Genomic DNA, 20494 nt, shown 5'->3' with positions numbered 1-20494 from the left:
GCTTCCCTTTTGGCCCCTTTACTCTGTTGTGTTAAGTCTGTTTTGGTTTGAGGCCGTAGGTAATCTTAGGATTACTGGCCGGTTACGTCCTTAACCCATGGGGGCGGGTTCGGGTCGTGACATTTCTCTTCCAAACTTGCAATGAATGAAAGTTTCTCTTGCAAGGATTCAAGCAAATCTTGATATTCAGCAAATGCCGGATATAACTGAGAGTACATCAAGAAAGGAAAGTGAGGCAAATAAATGGATAGTCACTGTAACCTAGAAAATCTTTAACTATGTTTGGGAGCTTGGGAGAAAAAAGAAAAGAAATGATTATACAAGTTAGGAAAGAAGAGAAAATATCATGTTTTCTCTCCTTCAAAAAAACTAGTTGTAGTGCACATGCAATGCATGTGGATTTTTTTTTTCTCCCCTGGTATTCCTAGTTATTCTTCATTTTCACTTAATCACCTTCGTGGTATATAATTTACCTTTTAATATCCTTTATTTTTTTAAAATCTGAAATAGCCACAAAATGATTGTTTTAGGCAAAATCAAACAAGGTACTATGTATGATAACTATCTATCACCAACAATTATGGGTTAAATCTAAAACTCATGGATCACTTGTTTGATTCCAATTTAAAGAAACGAAATTTCTATTTCCTAATGTAGCAAAACTCACAAATGTTTGGTTCTTTAGAAAATGTAGAAGTATATCATCCCAAGCAAGATTTGACAACTACAAACAACACAATCATTTTGTGCAACATAGTAATTCTCTTCATTAGTATAGCTTTCAACTTGTTTATTCATGTAACATTCAAAATTATGTTATAAACTACAAAAAATTATGAACCTAAAAATATAAATGGAAAAGTAGACCTTGCATTCACAACCTAGGAAAAAAAATGCGAGTGATTACCTTCGCCCACATTCCAAAACATAATCTCTTCTATGGTTTTGCAGCATGACACTCGTATCATCTGCAGCCCGAAAATTCATTCCCAACTCCAAAACCTACATTTTAATGAATTTCAAAATTCTTTTGGCTAAGAAACATATTATGACCAGAAATAATGCATTATTAGCAAAAATCCACCATGAGTCGTTAGCATCATCAGTGGTTTAATGGAGAACCCTCATTTTTGTGAACACAGGAGGTGGTCGTCCCATATACAGATGTTGAACGATTGGTTCTTTCTGTGAGTATACCAAAATAATTCTCAGTTTGTTGAGAGGTCGATAATCAGAACCAAACAACGCATTGAAATGAATCAAAAACACAATTTTTATACATCAAACTCATCCAAAATAATGTAGTAATGCCATTTTTTAAATTACAAGCCATAACAGAAGGCATTTTAATTTAAAATTGAAAACGCCACAAAAACCCACATCATTTGTATGTGAATTTTGAAAAAATGTTGTTCGTATAGTAAATGAAATATCCCTCAAAGACAAAGGCACTTTGAAACAAGAGATACGCAAATCATAAAAAATAGTAAATTGTTGGTTCATTTTCTCTCCCAATCTTTTCACTTTTTGGAGCGACTCAAAATTAGGGTTATAAGAGAAATGGATTTCTCTTCATTTCACCCAATTTCTCACCTTTTTATTAATCCATACAAGTGATATGAACTAAGAGATATGCATTTCTTTTCTTCCCAAATCACCCAATCTGAAAGGGCTAAGAGAAGTACCTGCAGAGTCATGCTATATGCTTTCCACAACAGCATATCATGTTGAAATAAATCAAAATGAAGCTCTGCAGCATCACACGAGTGATAAATGATAATGCAACAAAAACAATACATTTCATCATATTCAATTAGATGCGTAAACATCATTAAACTTTTCCTTCTACAAATATTTCCATAGCATTTATACCTCAGATCACCTTAAAAGAGTGGCCCGGACAACTATCCACTCTTTTTTCTTGACAGAGCACATATGAGCCAAGCGGAATTCTGCATCAAACCAGCTCTGCAGTGTGCCCATTTGAGGCTGGTAATATATATGTGAGACTAGTCAATTGCCAGGAAATGGAATATCCAATAAATAATATTCAAGCAACTTCTACTTCCCTAAACATGTCAAAAGTTCTTCTAAAAATACAGCATGACTCTCTAAAGGTAGTATTCTCATGCTTTGTTTTGTTAATCTACATTTTCAAGATTTGGCAGCATCTGTGACTATTTTGCCAAGTAGTGTAGCCAATTTTAATCATCAAAAATAATAAATGTTTCCTATATTATAGTGCTTAAGCATTTCTTCCAAGAGCATCTCTTTTTCAGTGTAAGAGTTGCCTTCCAGTGCTTAAACACGAATCAAATTGTTAGGTTAAAATGACTTATGAGTTCAAATGAAGCGCAAGTGCCGGTATAGATACCGATATGGGTATGTCAATATGTTAAAATCTAAAAAAGGTAATGTGCGACTAGGGGACATCAAATATTTATTTATTTATTTATTTTAAAATTTATAGCTAAACATTCCACCTACAAATATTTGTTTATTTATTTTAAAATTTATAGCTAAACATCCCACTTACAAATCAAAGTTTAAAACAATAGCTAAAAAGAGAAATTACCAAACTAAAAATAAATAAATATTCAAAAATACCAATACAGTACTAAAGTAAAGACCCCGTTTGGTAGAACTGTAGAAAAATAATTATAGATTATACCTTAACATATTATAACTTATAACTGTGAATATAAGCTGTTAACCTGTTTGATACAGCTATGAGATTATGAATTCAAGCAGCATAGTAGTGTTTGGTTAATAAGCTGTAAAATAACTTTTTGCTGTATAATTGTCATTTTTGCCCATATATGATATAAAAAGGATTATTTTATCATTTTTTTCAATTTTAATTTTAAAAAAGTTATTTCATTAATAAAAATTAATATAATTAGTATTACAAAAATTATTATTTTCATTAATAGTATCAATTAGTATAAAATTATTTCATTTTTTCATTATAAATTAATTAGTGTTAATTAATGGCTTAATTAGCATCAATGCTTCTTTTTTCTTTTTCTTTTTTCTTTTTCTCCTTATTTTCTTTTTCTCCTTATTATTAATGTTGTGGTGTCATTACATTATTTTTCGTTATATTAATTTCAATTAGTTATTTAATAGAAGTTATATTAATTTTATTTTTTTTAATTTAGTGATATTTCATTTTTTTTCATTTTATTTAGTGATCTTTCATTTTTTTTTTCATTTTTGGTAATTCATTTTTTCATTTGACAAATCCTTTCATTTTTTTTCAATTTATATCATTTTTTTAGTGATATTTCAAGTTTTTCATTTTTAGTAATTCATTTATTCATTTGACAAATCCTTTCATTTTTTTCAGTTTATATCATTTTTTTTAGTGATGTTTCATTTTTTCATTTTTAGTAAAATTATTTCATTTTTTCATTATAAATTCATTAGTGTCAATTAATGGCTTGATTAGCATCAATTAATACTAAAATTGTTAATTAGTATAAATTAATATAAAATTTATTTCATTTATTCCATTAATATAAAATTGTTAATTAGTATCAATAAATTAATTAGTATCAATTAATGGCTTAATTAATTATTATTATTAGTATCAATAAATTTATTTCATTTTTAATTAATTATTATTATTTTTTTTTTAATTAAAAAAACACTGAAAACCTCCCAAAAAAAAAAACACTGAAATCCATCGCCAGAGAGAGAGAACCGCAGCAACGAACCAACGTCGAACGACGATGGACAGTTGATCGTCACCGTCGATCGCCACGTAGTCAATGGTTAGGATTTCGATTGCTAAGCAAGGGTTTTGATCGCTAAGAGAGAGAGAGAGAGAGAGAGAGAGAGAGAGAGAGAGAAAAAGATTTGGTTCGTGCGTGCGAGAGAGGAGAGCACTGGTTCATGAGAGAGAGAGAGAGCACCGGTGCGTTGACCGCCAGAAATCGCCTCTCTCTTTCTCAAAGAATGAACAGTGATGCTTGGTGGTTTATATAATGGTAATTTGGTAATACTTTAAATTAGTAAAGGACATTTAAGTAATTTTGCCCCTTAATTTGTAGCTTCCTGCTTAAGCTGAATGAGTAAGCACCCCGGAGGCCACTCGGCCAAAAAGCTTTTTTTTGGCTTAATTTAAGCTACAAAAAATGATTTTAAGTTTCACCAAACACACCAAAACAGTTTAAAATAATCTAAAAGCTGAGTTAAGCAGCTTTTAAACTCTACCAAACACCCTGAAAATCCTAAACCTGATGAACTCATATTTCTATAACCATTAAGACAATAATTTGTGAATTCTTTCACTTCATTCAAGTATATAATTTTCAAATATTTAAATAACAATTTAAAAACATCAATATTATGAAAGTAACAATGAAACATCAATATAATTTTTAATATTCCTATAAACATCAACAAAAAAAAATTATTTTATATAATTCTAATTATCTACTAAGTATACAACAATGAGTAGAAGAGGGCAAAATTACTTAATAATAGTGTAAAGAGTTGGTAGTTCCAAACTACTTAAATTTTTTGAAGATGATTAAAGAGGAAAAAGGTTGTAAACTTGAATAAAATTCCAACTTCTAAAAATAAAACTTCTAAAAAAAATCAGTTGTTGTGGAGTACCCACCCTGTATCCCTGGAGTACCCACTGCGTACCCATGATGTATCCATCTTCCCCAAACCGTATACGGTGTACCCAGTACACGTGCATCCGTATCAAAATGTGTACCCGCACCCGGTAAGTATCCGGTACTTATATGGCAACATTTTTGGAAAACACCGAAAGAGAAACGGATAAATCTCAAAGTGACTCAAAACCTTTGAATAGAATCAATAACTCAAAAATTTCAACAAACATTTCAAGATTACCTTTTTCCCAATCAATTCAAGCCCTGAAGCAAAATTCTCCAATTGAGCACTTCCATACATTTCTCTTTGAAGATATTCCTGCAGTAAGACATTACACACGTAGACAAATACACACTTAGACCTTTTAGCAAACAGTTGATGAGCTCTTAGAAGCTGTAATGTCAATTGCAAATGTTGCAAATGTTCTGTCCATGTACTGCTATAAACAAGTATGTCATCAAAAAATACCAATATAAACCTTCGTAGATGTGGTCTAAAAACTTCATTCATGAGACTCTGGAAGGTAGAAGGGGCATTGGTCAGCCCAAAGGCCATCACCAACAATTCATAGTGCCCATCATGAGTCCTAAATGTTGTTTTTGGAATATCGGGGGAATGAACTCTAATTTGGTGATAACCAGCCCGTAGATCCAATTTAGAGAAATGTTTGGCCCCCCACAGTTCATCCAAAAGTTCATCGATTGCTGGAATCGAAAATTTATCCTTTACAGTAGCTCTGTTCAATGTCCTCTAATCCACACATTCTCCAATTTCCATCCTTTTTCTTCACCAACAATACAGGAGATGAATAAGGACTTGCACTAGTTTGGATAATCCCAGATTGAAGCATTTCTTTGACTTGCTTTTCTATCTCAGATTTCTGGAAATAAGGATACCTATAGGGCCTTGTATTGGTTGGTTTAGTTTCAGGTTTGAGTGGTATGTGATGGTCATGAGGCCTCACTGGAGAAAGATGTTTAGGTTCTTGGAATACATCACCATACCTGCCCGAAATGTCCTTCCTGGCTGTCCACTTGCAGAGAGAAGACTTGAGCTACAACTCCTTGTGCCTGTGTTTGGAGAAGTTTCTGCACCTTCCTAGGGCCAATGACTGTCAATTCCTCTTTCTTACCACCCCTTGAAACATGTTTTCTTCCATTCAAGCAAATTCCATGCTCAAGTTCTTGAAATCCCACTTGACTGGTCCTAATGTTACCAACCATTGAATACCCAAGACCCTGTCACACCCTTTCAGTTGCAATACTCTCATATCAGCCTGAAAACTGGTGCCCTGCATTTCCCAATTGAATCCATTGCATACAGTTGTGCCCATCAACTTAGTTCCATCAGCTACTGATACTGGAAGAGGATCTGTAACTGTAGCCTCTATTCCTGACCTTTTAACCACATCTGGGCTTATGAAATTATGGGTGCTACCTGAATCTATAAGGATTATGATTAATCTTTTCTTGACATTCCCTCTTACCCTCATAGTTATGTAGGAGACTGAACCAGATAAAGCATTAATTGAAATCTGCAGCTCCTGTTCTAGAATGTGTACTTCCTCTCCCCATCTTGTTCTTCTTCTTGGTCTTGGTCTTCTATTTCCCCTTCCATAGCACACAGCTGCTTTCTTTTGCAGACACGGCCTCTTGTATACCTTTCATTACATTTGAAACACGCGCCTTTTGCCCTCTTTTCTTCCAACTCCTTGCGTAATCCTCTTCGATTAGGGGCTATGGAACTCACCATCTGCTTAGGCCTGGACAAACTAGATGATGGAGTTTCTGCCACCCTAAACCCTTGTCTAGATCGCTTGGCGATGGTTTCAATACTGCTCTCTGGTAACTTGGCCAATCCAATAGCCTGGTTGATGCCAGTGGGTTTAAACATCAATACCCCAACCTTGATATCATCCCTTAAGCCGCTAATGAAGCAACTAATGAAGAAGGTTTTTGGCAAATTTGGTAAGCCCTAACAGATCTGACTTGAATTAACTTCGTTAAATCCCCCATTGCATCTTCATAGGAATTAGGGCCAAATCTGGAAACTACTCCCTCTTTGAATGTGTTCCAATTGATTTGATTGTGACATTTCTCAAACCATTGGAACCATTGAAGGGTTTTGTTTTCCAAATGCAGTGAAGCCAATTTTACCCCATTTCCATTTTCAATTGCATTATAATCAAAGAATCTCTCACATTTGTAAATCCAACCCAATGGCTCTTTCCCACAGAATTTGGGAAAATCAATTCTAGTATAACGAGTTTGAAATTGATTGAATGATTCAGGGTTTTGAACCCATACCTGAGATGTTTCCTCAATCTCTTGATAAGATCATAAACCCTAGATGCCACCTGATCGTATTTGATGCTCATTGCTGTGATCATCTCTTTGATTTCATTGATATCCTTCATTGATTTCTTGATATCCCTAATATCATGTGCTTGCTTTTCGCCATTCTCTTTGAGAGATCGAATTGCCTCCTCCATTATTTTTTATTCCTGCTGCCTAGTCCCATCTGCCATTTCTTGATTTCTTTCACAGGACGAGAATGCCTGCTCTGATACCAATTTTACAGCTATGGAAGAAGAAAGCTAAAATGGAAAATAGAAAGAAAAAGGGAATACAAATAGAGCTCTCTCTCTCTCTCTCTTATTCCAAACCAAGAAAATATCATATTACAAAATGCATACCTTTCCTCTCTGTAACACAGCTATCTATAGCTAGAATCAACTCCTCACCGTCTAACTGAACTAACAAACTCTCCCTCGAAACAAAATCAAAAATTGGTTACAACTAAATCACAATGAGCTAAAGAATAACCAATTTCTTTCTAGAACATTACATTAGGGAAAAGAAACTATCCCAAGAATCTAGGCGATAGTTTGTCTGAATCTGTCGTTGAAGGTTCATATTCCGTTCCAGATCTGAGCAGAAGCCTCACCTGAGAATAAAGGAGAAAGATCAACATTAGAAGAAAACTGTTACGGTATTAACCATCTTGCAGAAAGAGGAAAGAGGACGCTCAAGTTTAGCGATTACCTGCGGCAGTAAAAGTAGTACAAAATAAGGTTAGCAATTTAGAATTAAAGGATGGGGATTTGAAAAGTAGATAAGTAGCTGGAACTTAGCTTATCTAGAACTTCTTCCATCAAATACGAGCTTTTTCAGGAAATTAGTTGTCATCTATGTTACATTGCCACTTCCAAATGTATGAAGTACCCGTGTCAGACACTAGACACTTGGGTAAGGGTATGGGTATGGGATGTGTCCAACATGCAATTGTACATTCATCTAGCAAACAGATTTTTCCATGTCTTGTGCAGATGTGTCCACACTTGCAATTGTATAGCATCTTATGAATACCATTTTTTACCTTAGAAAATAATACAATATTAAGAAATATAAATATTTTTCCATGTCCCAGTGTTCTTAGACAAGAGATTAGATGAATCAAACACTCATACACATATATGCACCCAATACCCATAGTTGAGTCCATGTTACATAGGTTGTCATGAAGAAATTGTAAAAAGAACATTTCTCACAAGTTGTCATGAAAAAATTGTAAAAAGAACATTTCTCACTTTTAACCTTGTAAACACGCATTACAATATTGTAGAGTTTTATATAAAATTATATTTTGTGATGTTTAATTTTTTACTACTAAACTTTCTTTTTGTTCCAAAGGACAAAATGATACACTTGTAAGTTGTAACACAATACATATATACACAAACGCTTACCATCTGCTAATTGTACTTGTGAAACTTGTTGATTTAGTGGACTTGAACAACTTTACAGCAGAGAGTCAGAAGAAGTTTCATCTTTTCTTATTTGGGACAAAAATTAATGAAAATCTGTGAAATTCCTCAAACCCTAAAGCTCGAACATAATCAACCGAGATGATTTAGTTACTTACAAGAATATAGCAAGCTGTTGTCCAGTACCATCTCTGTTGGAAGCATTCCTCAAACAACCTAGAGAATAGAAAAATCAAGAAATCCACTAGCAATACACTTTACACAGTAGGTAAAAGCAGGAAAAAATAAATAAATAAATAAAGAGAAATTACGTACTCCTTTGATCTTCCGGTAGCAGAAAACAAATCTGCCCAATGTCGGCCATCAATTTCTCTTGAAACACTAACAACCACATCAAAATACTTGGGAAACTTTTATTAAATCACAAGTCTTCTCTAAAAGAGAGCAATTGGTACCACGCTTAGGATCTGAGAACTGGTTTTTATTTGCACTCTTGCCTATATGAAAGCCGTTCAAACCAACCAAAAATTAAAAATTTAACCCATGATCATGGCATATGGAAAACAAAAACGTTAAAAGAAAATCTCAGCAACAGAACTCCCTAGGCAAACACCCCTACTCACCCAAAGTGAGGATCCTGATGTAGGACAAGTAGGGATTACTTTCCAACAAGTAGTGAGCCCGTTTAAGTATACTAACAGCAACAACAATAGACTTATAGGGCTGGATTTGGTAAGATTTTGTGACTATAAAAATACTTCAAAAAAAATAATAAAATAATAAAATAAAATAGGAGTTTAAGGGTTTGTAAAATGGTAGGATTTTGGGAATGAAAACACAAGTGTTTAGGGGGATGTGTAGACACCCCATTTTTGACCGACCTCAAGACTTGGACGTTATCGTTTGAATACTCGATAATCATCCATGCTCGTGTTCGTTTTGAGTTCTCAGAGGTCTCGGCTACGCACCTTGCCTCAAGATCTCTCAACTTGTCTGTTTTGTGCTTGGTTGTGAACCAAACACTTGTGTTTTGCTTCTAATGGAAGAGGGGGGCTTGTTTGCCATGCCCTCAACTCACCGGCCAAGGTTTGAGGCCACCGGCCCTGTGTTATTTCCATCGGCCAAGTGTGTTGGCCGATTGGCACTGTTTTTGGTCGGCCGGCCATTGTGTTGGTCGATTGGCCATTTTTGCTGGCCGAACCCTGTTCATCTGCTTTATGTAGATATTTTATGCCAGCTGGATTAGCTGGCATGCACATTTGCTCCCTTCCATACACGTGTATGGAGGGATTTGCCTCTTGGTTTAGCTTGCTTTGGAAGCTTTGTTATTGAACTTCAATAAAGAGAGAGCTCCTCCTCCCTCCTCAAGGGTTCAGAAAATTTGTTCTTGAGACGATAGATATAGTATTGTATCTATACTTCCTTGTTTAGTCTTGTTTTGTACTCAAAAGTGTAGTATTGTCTTACTATTGTACACAAACACACACTAGAACACCATCCTCTTGAAGTTGAGGTCCCTTGAGTTTGATTTTAGTGTTCTTGGGTTGGGTTGAACTCAGAAAACCTGTTGGAGCTTTGTTCTTGAAGAGGTTCTACAAGGGTGAGTTCCTTACTTTAGATACTCCTTTCTTGCTTAAGCTTTTAGCCTATCTTGCTTATTGTTTTAAGCTTAGTTTATAACTAATAAAAGTTCTGTTTTTACTTGCTTTAGAACTTTGTTTGAGGTCATTTTGAGGTTTGGGGTTGTTTACCCCCCTCCAAGGCCTTGTTAGGCCTTGTTTTAGGCCATCCCTTTTGGCCCTTGCTTTGAGCTTTGCATGACCCTTCCCCCACTAAAATCCAGAGGATTTTCAGTGGTGGAGAGGTGGTTTTGGTGTCCTAAATAAGAGAGGGTCATTCCCTCTCCTTGTTGTCTTGAAAGCTTGCATAAATGACTTATGTTTGTAGCATGTGTGCTTAGCTTGTTTTTGCTTCATTTCAGTATATATTAGGCTTTGTTTTGCCATGATATAGCAGTGTTTTGATTTGGTTTAGACATACCATGCATGCTTCATGTACTTGTCTTGTAATCCCATGATTTGGCCTAACATGCAGCATGTTATAACGTGCCATTTTAGCATTATTTTGGCTTAACTTCATAAAGCTTCTAATCTTATTTTACCATGCTAGAGCTCTGATTTGAGTTGTTGCAACCATGTATGCCATGCTTTGTATAGCTACCATGCATTTTAGCTTGTTAGCTTTAAGTGTTCAAGTCATTAGCATGCTCCATTTGGATCATTTCAGTAGTTTGGCATCACTTGTAATGTTATTTCAGTCCATGTAATGTGCTCATATACTTGTATTTGTTACTTCTTTAATGTTTTAAAGAGTTGTTGTTTTATGCCTCATGAATGGACCATTGTGTATGCCTCCATGTTTAGGCCTCTAGATTTCCATTTCAATGTGTTTTTGGTCTTGTTCTAACATGTCATAACTCTGATTTTGGTTGCTTAAATCATGCCATGTTTGGTTTTGTTAGGTGTTATGTAATGCCTCTTTTGTAGCCTTGCATGCCTCTTGTTCTTGGCATTGTGTTCTAGCTTGTGTTGGCTAACTTCGAACTTGCTTTTGGTCTTGTTTAGACCTGCCTCGGGACTATTTCAGGTCCCCTTGGCCCTTTGAGGCTTACCTCATGTGGCCATGGTTTGAACCCCTTGGCTAGTCTCAAGTTTTGGGCTTCATTGCACGCCTTACTTGCATGGTTTATTTGTTTTGGCATCATCCCTTACATGTTTTGAGAGCTTAACATGTTGATCTAATGCATGTGTTTGTCTTCTTTTAAGTGTTCTTGAAAGTTGCCTTTTATGCCTTAGTCTTTATGCCAATTGGCATGCATGTTTGTATGAGCATTTATCCTCATTTCCATTGCATCTTGGCCACTGATTTGGACCTATTTGAGAGCTGTCCATTTCGGTTTAAGACCATCCCCGCATGTTGTTGCATACTTGCCTTGTATGTTGTCACATGCTTGTTGCATATTTGGTAAATTGCATGTTGTAGCATGCTAGTTCAATTGTGCCTTGTTGTGTACTTGGTCCATGACATGTTGTTACATGCTTAAGTTGTAATGCATTTGGCATGCATTCTCTTTTTTTTAAGTTGTTTAACATGTTGTTACATGTTTGCCTCACATGTTGTTATATGCTTGAATGTTGTCACATGCCTTGCATATTTGCATGCTTAAGTCACATTTTGCATGCTTGTTAGCTTGCATTTTGTCATGTGCTTCATATGTTGTCGCATATTCTTGCATGTTTGGATGCATGTTAGGTAACATTGCATTGCATTTGTCGTGCTCATGTTACATTGACTTAGCTTGCATGCTTAGGTTGATTACATTGGATTGCATTGCACATGTCGCATTACATTGGTTGCATGCTTTGCATTGTATTTGGTACACTTGCATAGCATTGTGTTTGGTTTGGGATGTCAAACCAAACACAAGGATCGAGGGACGTTTCGTACTTGAAGTGACGAAACGTGCCTCAATCCTTGGTCGCCGACGCTCTTGATCTAACATGATAGAGTGTGAGGCATTCATGTGTTTCGTGCATTCATTGTACATTAATTTGCACACTTGGCTCCTTTGGCCATCATGCGTTGAAATGCGTGATTGATGGCCCGAGGGTCGAGAACCATACTCCTTTGAGTCTCAAACATGATAAGGAGGGTGGTGGTGCAAACATTGCCTTGAAAATGCATTGTCCTGCTCTGTCTGTCCTCTGTTGCAGCAAAAACAAAATTCTGCAAGAAGAGATGGTCGGTCGGCCATCTTCAGTGCCGGCCGGCTATGCATTGTTGGCCAAAATCCCCACAAATGGTCGATGACCAGTTTCCATTGGCCGGTGGTCCCCCACAACACTCAGGGAGCAGTTCAGAAGCATCCTTAAGACTTGTGCAGTTTTCAGAGGTGCAAAGCAGTACAAACAGAGGCAACATGTGGCATGGTGATGGATTTCCGAGCGAAGTCATCCGAGCATGCATTCATCCCTCGTCTCGAGGCCATTTCAGTACTTTAATAACTTAGAATGGTTATTTATTTCGATTTGGTTTTGTAATTAATTAATTAGCTTGATTAGTTAATTAATTTGTATTATTCTTTTAATCCCTCCGTCGAGAGGACGCAATCGTTGTAATAAGCGTGCGTGTGTGCGATGCATGTCTTCCAAACCTCCATTTCTTTCTCCTTTTTACTTAACCGCTTACGATGGTTAGTTCTAGGTCATTTTCAATTAGCATCCTTATGATATGAATGTTTACATTATTCATCTGTATTGCATGTACCGGACTCGGCGCATTATACTAACTGCATCGTATTTCAATTCCAAATTGAATACATGTATCGAATCGTCGCATCTCACATGCCATCTTAGAATAGCCGAGCCTATTTTCTAGTTTCATTTCACATGTGTTGCATTAGCCATCTTAACATGAACTTGGATCATACATTTGATTACTAACATGTTCTTTGTTTCGGCTCAGAGTACACTGTTAGTGTTTATACTTTAGCATCTTGCATGTATGTGAGTGTTAACATGACAGCATGCTTGCCATGAGGCTAAGTGTTTATATGATATAACTGCCTGAATGCCTGTGGGTGAAGGTTGGATTGCTTGAATCGGAACAATTCATTGAAATCCGTATTTTAGCCTACTTACGAGTAGCAAACTTCAAACCATTTCCAAACAAACAGATATGCGATGTTTTGTTCCAAATTAGGCGATCTAGTCTATACTTGTGTGTTGTGCGCATCACATAGTAATTCTAGCTAATTAATCGGAATAAGAACACATATATTTTCAAAACAAAATATCATGCTTAGTACAGGCCGATCTTCGGATCGGGCGAGCGGGGGTGCTCATAGATGACCTTCCCCAATCGGATCCAAGTTACCGAGCTGAGGCAATTTTTGTGATGACGGACACGTGGCCTTAGGCAACGAGTTAGGGTTTTCTAAATTCTCCCAAAATAAAATATTTAGGTGGCGACTCTGTATTTGGCAAAGCAGTCCATATTTGGCACTTCTTTCTTAAAAATCAGTTTTTCAAAACGATTTGTCAGATTTGGACTCTTTATCAGTCTTGCATTACACTTTGCGAGATCAGATTAAGAACCGTGACCTTGAGTCCGAACTGTAATAGCAAAGCCCGAGGGCGCGTCTACAGGATGTTGGTTGGTTGTCTATGAAGCACGGACACCTCTCCGAGGGCTATGTATCAATGTCAGACACAGACACGCATCGGACACGCAGTTGACACACGTCGCAGAAGGTGTCTGAATTCTTTTTTGATTTTTTTGCAGCAGGACACATAACGGACACATTTGGGTATGTTCGGGACACGTTCAGGGTGAAATTCATAATTTATGAAACTTCTGTGAGGGTCAATTTGTAAAAAGCAAAAACATAACATGTAACCTAATGCTCGTTAATAGACAGAGAGAACACCTGGTCGCTTGTGGGTGGTTTTTCGTCGCTCGTTGGTGGTCATTCGTTTGTGGTCGGTCGTCGGTGGTCTACTATCTAAGGTACAACTTCGCTGCTCTTCTTCTTCATTCTTCTTCTTTGGTCTTCTTCATCTTCTTCGATCTTCTCTCTCGTCTCTCTCAATCGCTCTCAGCCGCTCTCTCTCTCTCTCTCTCTCTCTCTCTCTCTCGCAGTCGCTCTCTCTCTCTCTCTCTTTTCTAATCTGCTTTGACCTTTTCTTTTTTTTTATCTGATTTTTTTTTTCTTTTATATGGTCAGTTTTAGTGTAATTTATCTGTCTCTCTTCTATTTTTTTTTTCTGATTTCATTTTATTTTTTCTTTTCTCTCACTCTGCTTCTCTTATTTTAGTATATATATATATATTGTTGATTAATTTTGTTAATTTTAATAATATGTGTTTATTAATTTTATTATTGGAATTAATTCTTAATTCTGAAACAATGGCTATTACGAGTGGTATTTTTTATTACCTTTCTATGATTTTTTTTTTTATAATTTTATGACATATAATAATAAATTTAATTATATATATTGAACGTGTCCTTAGCGTGTCGTGTCCCCTATTTTTTGAAAATTTGCGTATCCGCGTGTCCGTATCGTGTTCGTGTCGTATCACGTGTCTGTGCAACATAGGTGGCTGTTCTAAGCACTATGAACAGTGAAATAAACAGTAACCATGCTAGAGAGAGAGAGAGAGAGAGATGCTTCACCCTCACAAGAGATAGACCAATCATACAAACACAATCTCAAATTTTTATAATAATAACTCTTCTCCTCAATCATTAAGTTACACATATATTTATAGGCTAAAAACTCCTAATTTTACAGGGACTATAATTCAAATTTAGAGAGAAAATATTTAGTAACTACTAATATTCTAAACCAACTATGACTTCCAATTCTACTTCAATCATAATAAGAAACTTTAATGATTTCTAATTTTACTTCAATATCAAAATAGGAAATTTAGACTTTTGACCACTAAAACTATTTTAGACATAATAAAATCCATATATAATTATCCATTTAATAACTTGACCCAAAATAAAACCCGTGGATGACCCCTACAATCCATGTCCAACAATTATTGAAATTACCATTATACCCTTAATTACTAAAACCTGCTATAATGACATAAAGACTCAAAATTATTTCAAATCTTTAATTCTTGATGTCTTAAATGTGCTTCATGTGAAATTTCAAATTTGCTCTTTTTCTTCTTTCCATGATCTTCATCAGATCCTCTAGAGTGATTTTTGTTATAATGATCTTAGAGTAATTTTTTTGATGCCTATGATTTAATTCTACCAAAGTTGAAAGTACAATAATCATTTCACCTTCCAACTCTCAAACCTAACATTATCACTCCATGAAAAATCACTCTAGAGGATCCTGACTCACTTGAGTAACCCGAGACCCCAAGCCAAATATGATATGCCCCCCATCCCAATCACAGCAAGATGGATTACATTTTCCTGATAACAAACATTTACCATACAGCAAGGATTGATCATATACAAGGAACTCCCCCATAAAGAGGGAAAAATTTACCAAACAGTTGCTTAGATCAACAAAAACAGCAGACCTCTCAGTTAGAACAGTAATTAGGGTAGTAGAGCTCAGCAGCTCACTCACTTCAGCATCAGTTTAATTTCATTTAATTTCCAGCACCATCTCAACCCAACAAAGCCATTCCATTTTGTTGAATCTTCAAACATGATTTATGACAAACATGAATGATGCTTAAAGTCACGAGGCTCAGAATTGGTATAAGTTTTTTAAACTAAATAGAGTTACCTGGAAATTTCAGCATCAAATACTGTAAAAGGAAGCCACTCCTGGCAATGGGGAAAATTAGGTTTTGCACTGATAGTTGTGCCAAAAGTAAAGCTTCCTCACTCTTGTCCCTCTGGCGAACATGATATCAGAAACAGAATTGGGAATCCTGTATAAGAAAGAAGTAAAAATCAGAACACCACAAATACTGTGAATTCACCATGCTGCCACGACAAACTTATTACAAAATCTGGTTAAAAAACCACTAAGCAGTACTAAACATATGTTTAAAAAATACAACACTTTTAGATTGATTAATCTTTACATACAAAAGTGTTGATGACTTCCTCGTGGAATATTACAAAAGAATGGGACCCAGTAGTACCTGAAGAAGGAGTCTGAGTAGGCAATGCAATATAGTTTGAGCTTGAGGAGATGGCTCAAAACATGGAAACTCTGTGTATGATGAAAATGACATCCTCCGGTAAACACCAATAACGACTCCAGAATTTGGAAGAAGACCAAGAGGGTATACCTCACAGTCAAATTCCAATTCAGGATCCAACTGAAAATTAATATCAAGTTACTTGACCATCTCGGATTTCATGAATCAGCTATCAGATCAGCATTATAATCCAATGAATATATTTCTACAATTAAAAAAATATCTCAACTTTAAATATGTAAGAGCATCTCCAATCCTTTACTTTTCTTTTTATCAAATTTAAGAACTCAAAAATCATCTCCATTCCTTTCATCAAAGTTCATCAAATCAATGGGGAGTCATTTTTTTTTTCATCAAATTGAGAACTAATCAAAGTTCTTCTTTTTTTTTGTTCTTTAAAGATTTTCTTTTTTTACTTAATTTCACACACATTTTCCCTCTTATTTTCCAAATCCCTCCCCAAAACCCCCCAATCAAACACAGCAAATTTGAACTTGATAAAAATTTAAAAGGATGAAGCATTGGAGATGATTTTTTTTCCATTAAATTTGATAAAAATGAAAATTTGGGATAAGAGGAGATTTTTCAGAAAGATTTTGATGAAAAGATTGGAGTAGTTCATATCAAATCAAACTTTTACTTAAATTTCGAATCAAATTAGATGAAAATTATGGTGAAGGGTTGGAGATGGTCTAAATGATCTAGCCCTAATGGCTATGCAATGGAAAATCATGGACAGAGACAAAATAACACGCATAAACGAAAATATTGCATCATAAACAGAGCAGTAAGCATGTAGATTTATAAGAAGTACAAGTATTTCTACTGACACTGTCTTGAAGAAGTGAAATCATCACCTGAGATGGTGACTGATTCCGCCAACTGATGATCCGTAAAATGGACAATGATTCATCCTCTCTTTCTCGCGCCAAAACAAAAAGGAAGTCTCTCGTACCATCATCATCGTTACCCGCTTGTGGTCATCTCACCATTTTGGAAACTCAGGTTCTTCTTCACTCCCTACGTTTTGCAAATCTTTAATTGCAACTATCTCTCAGTTTATCAATCTCATTTTTTTTTTTTCACGTTTTTTGAGGTTTTGGTTCCATCCATAAGCGCTCTGCACTGGGGGAGAATTCTACTAGTTCATTGTGACAACCAGATAAAAAAAGTCAATTTTTTAGTTTTTTAATTTTTTTAATTAAAAAAACTAGTTTTTTTAAAGTTAAAAGAAGTCAACTTTTTCTCAAAAAATATATATATATATTAAAAAAGTCAAAAAAAATTAAAAAATTAACTTTTTACAAATTTTTCAAAACACTCATGTATACTTCATCTTTTTTTTCTCTACTTATATTATTTTGAAATTTTTTATTTTATCTCCTTTATATTTAGTTATGATTTTTTTTTTCATTATAACTTACAAAATATAAAATTATACTATTTTATCATATAATTATAAAGTATATGTAATGGCTTTATTTGGGAAGTTAATTATTTTAGTAGATTAAAATTTTTATATTTGAAAAGATGATTAGATTTTTTTTATAGTTAGATGTGATATTTGTGAGAAAATAAATAAAATGATTATAAATTTGATATGATATTTTATCTTACTAACTATTTTAATCTATTTTATCTTTTTATAAATTTTATTCTAAAAAGCCAATTTTTAACATTTTCACAAACAAAGCCAATATTCACTCAAAGTGCCTACCATAGTCTTTTCCAAACTTTCAAGTGTTGCACTTTTTTTCTTTTTCTTTTTAACGAAAATTCTCCCCCTAACATGAGAACTTATTTCGACCTCCAAAATAAGTTTTGCTTAAGTCAAATTTGCATAGCGAAAAGTATTAAACTCACATCAAAAATATCGCACTTATAATTCATTATTTTTTAATTCTTACATGGTTTATTAATTGAGGAGTTGAGATTCCCAAAAAATACATAACTTTCATAATTCTCACTTACATAAAACAAAAATAAAATATAAATACATAATTAGTCTGCATGGTGAGAGTCCCAAAAATAAGGGTCTCAAATATTTTCCTTTTATGAAACCGTGTGCAAGAACATATGCACGTAATAAAAAGTGGGAAAATGTGAACGATATGTACCTTATTAAATAAAAAAAATATATAATCTTATATTTTTTAAGTCATAATTGAAAATAAATAAAAAAGCTCATAATCAAATAATATATAAAGCATAATTAAATATCTTATAAATCATAACTAAATAAAATCATAACTGAAGAAGAAAATTAATTATAACTAAAAAAATAATAGGACAAATTACATATACCCTCTCGAGTTTTGATTAAATTACAAATATTCCTGAGGTTTGAGAAATTACAAATTTTTTCACGAATGTTATATTTGCATAACAAATTAGGGGGTAATTTGTTATGAAATATAAACCTCAAGGGACAAATTGTTATGAAAATACAAACCTCAGGAGGCGAGATGTAATTTCTGAAACCTCAGGGATATTTGTAATTTAGTTAAATCTCGAGGGAGGTATTTGTAATTTGCCCAAAATATAGTAACAACATAACTTATGAGTACATATGGTAAGGGTGTGTATTATAAAATTTTCCAAAAAGTTTGGTTTCAATTACTCAAATTTTTTGAAGATTGAATTTTTTATTTTTTGTATTTTTATTTTTAGTGAATTTTTTAATATTTTAAACAAATTTTTTATTCTTTAGATTCACCTAATGTGACATACTTAAAAATTAAATATTTGTAAAAAAATATTTTAAAATTTTAATAAATACACAAAAATATGAAAATATATTAATTTTTTGTATTTATATTAGGTATATCTAAAAATCAAAAAAATTAGCAAAAACAAAAAAATACGAAAAATAAAAAATTCAATTTTTATAAAAGAGATTCAAATCAAATAAGAATGTGTAGAAAAATAAAGAGAAAAGTTGACTTTTTAATTGACTAATTGCAATGCTTGCTTCCCATCAACAAACAAATGTATTCAACAAAATTAAAGTGAAATTTTTAATTACTTTCGAATATAACAATAAAATTATGAAAATTATTAATTGAAATATATTTCAGAAATCATTAAAACAATTAATTGATTTCATAATTTATTAATAAAAAAATATCATTTGTTATACAATTAAAAAATTGAAGGGGCGAGATGTATAATTTCCACAATCACAAGATGTATAATTTATCAAATAAGATGTATAATTTATTAGTTATTACGTTCTAGGGTATTTTTTTTTTTTTAAAAAAAATATATATGACATAAGTACCAATAGATGTCATTTTCCACAATCACAAGATGTATAATTTATCAAATAAGATGTATAATTTATTAGTTATTACGTTCTAGGGTATTTTTTTTTTTTTAAAAAAATATATATGACATAAGTACCAATAGATGTCATTGCTTAATTGAAATGTCATTTGTTTCAAGTGTTTATGTTTCAACATTGAATTGCTTTTAACATTTATTTTTACAGGAAGTGATTTTAAGACAAATAAAAATATTGTTGAACTCAAATTCCATAAAAAAATTTACTTTTAAAAAAAATTGCTTGTCCTTACAGAAAAAATATTGGGATAAATTATTTGAATTTTACTTAAAATACAAATTGTATCTTGTAGTTGTAAAAATTATACATCTCGATTCTTTAATTTTTTAATTGCATAACAAATGACATTTTTTATTAATAAATTATTAAATCAATTAATAATTTTAATGATTTCAAAAATATATTTTAATTAGCAATTTTCATAATTTTATTATTATATAAGAAAGTAATTAAGAATTTCACTTTTTCTATTAATTTGGTAAATACATTTTTTTTTTTTTGTCGATGGAGTATTTATAATTTTTAGAACCATAAAAAATAATTCATATTTCAAACAAATCCCAATGAGTATATTTGTTAATTTACTCAAAATATTATTTGTGTGAGTTGATTTCTAACCACACTGCCAAACTAGTACTTAGCTGGAGACACCGGCAGAATAGATTAAGCCCGAACGACTTGTCACAAAAAGAAGAGATTCCGGCGGTGGTTCGTCCATCCGGGAGCACTCCGACGAACAAGTCAGTTATCTCTTAAAGATAACAAAAGTGCCTAACTCACTATTCAGAATATAAAAAACGTACCTTAGACCCACGAGGGTGCCTCCCTTTTATAGCCAACGCAAACCTAGTCCCAATAGAAGCCTAGCTTCAATGGACTTAGGATTATTGCTAATCTTGGACTCCCAGTAGGATTGGGATAAACTCTCTAAGAGTCTTATCCGTATCCAAACTGATGTCTTCTCTCATTCTAGAAGTCTTGCCTCTTATCCGCTTATCCCGAATTTC

At 33.6% G+C, this 20494-nt stretch overlaps 1 long non-coding RNA gene across 4 annotated transcripts; it reads right to left on the bottom strand.

Moving 5' to 3' along the window:
* Positions 1-745: 745 nt before the first annotated feature.
* Positions 746-17270, bottom strand: LOC145820647 (uncharacterized). Of its 4 annotated transcripts, XR_014362588.1 has the most exons (6): positions 17002-17270; positions 16085-16264; positions 15721-15868; positions 6936-8892; positions 4870-4947; positions 746-1989 (listed from the first exon to the last, which is right to left on the bottom strand). It is a non-coding gene; the product is annotated as an uncharacterized LOC145820647 (long non-coding RNA). The 4 variants fall into 4 exon arrangements; XR_014362586.1 differs by having other exon boundaries at positions 4870-8892; XR_014362587.1 differs by lacking the exon at positions 16085-16264 and having other exon boundaries at positions 4870-8892.
* Between the last annotated feature and the right edge of the window lie 3224 nt (positions 17271-20494).

This window comes from Camellia sinensis, chromosome 2 (genome assembly GCF_055761805.1).
Source record: "Camellia sinensis isolate YWXY chromosome 2, ASM5576180v1, whole genome shotgun sequence".
Classification (NCBI taxonomy): domain Eukaryota; kingdom Viridiplantae; phylum Streptophyta; class Magnoliopsida; order Ericales; family Theaceae; genus Camellia; species Camellia sinensis.
The sequence above is the reverse complement of the archived record's forward strand: the minus strand, read 5'-3'. Positions and strand labels throughout refer to the sequence as shown.